The 845-nt window shown below is 64.9% G+C and overlaps 1 protein-coding gene across 1 annotated transcript in view; it reads left to right on the forward strand.

Annotated features, from left to right (window-relative positions):
• Window positions 1–845, forward strand: part of WNT10A (wingless-type MMTV integration site family, member 10A) — a 32,428-nt gene that overhangs the window by 21,815 nt on the left and 9,768 nt on the right. The window lies entirely within an intron of this gene.

Raw genomic sequence — 845 nt, forward strand, 5'->3', positions numbered from 1 at the left:
GGGGGACAGCAGGGCATGGGGAGCCCAGGGTGGGAGGGGAGGGTTGGGGACACACACACACACACGCACTGGCACTGTGCACAGGTTCCTCCGGCCACGTGTGAGGCTGTGCTCTGAGCGGGATGGGGATGGAGCATCCCGTGGGATGGAGAGGGGGCACAGCTCCCCGGGCTGGGGCTGGCCTCTGGCGGGGCAGAGTTTGGGCCAGCTTGGGCTGTAGCATTGTGGCCGGAGGGGAGGGTGCCCGGGGCTGTGCTGTGCGTGCCTATGTTATTGTATGGTAAGTTATTTTCTGATTGTGAATAAAAGTGGATTGGAGACAGCATGGGGTATTTCGGGGTGCAGCACCCTGCTCTTCCTGCTACCTGGGGCTCTCTGCCTCTGCAGAGTGCCAGAAGGATGGAGGGGTACCCTGGGTACTACCTACCCACTTGTGCGAGACTTTCTCCCCAGTGCTCTGCTGCCATCCCATAATAACAGCCCCAGAAGCTGTTTGCAGACTGGCAGGAGGTGGGGACCCCCTGTGGGCACCCCAAACCCTTGCAAGGTGGCTGCTGGGAGGCTCCTGCCCACCTGGACGCACACTGGACTCCATCCATCCCGTGGGAATTCCGGCTGTTGGCCCCATGCCCGTGGCCGTGCCGGGGCTGGGGGCTGCGCCACTGCTCCCCACGCTCCCGGGGAGGGATGGTGGGGCAGGAGAGCAGGGAGAGGGGAAGGCAGCGAGGACGGGCCGAGCGATGGGGGTCCGCAAAAAACGGTGCCTGGCTGCGGTGGCAAGGGAGGGCACCCATCCGGCTGCGGCAGGCTGCGGGGGCCAGGCAGTGAATCACGCTGCTGGGATC

The sequence above is a fragment of the Charadrius vociferus genome, unplaced genomic scaffold (assembly GCF_000708025.1).
Source record: "Charadrius vociferus isolate BGI_N301 unplaced genomic scaffold, ASM70802v2 scaffold1020, whole genome shotgun sequence".
Lineage (NCBI taxonomy): Eukaryota > Metazoa > Chordata > Aves > Charadriiformes > Charadriidae > Charadrius > Charadrius vociferus.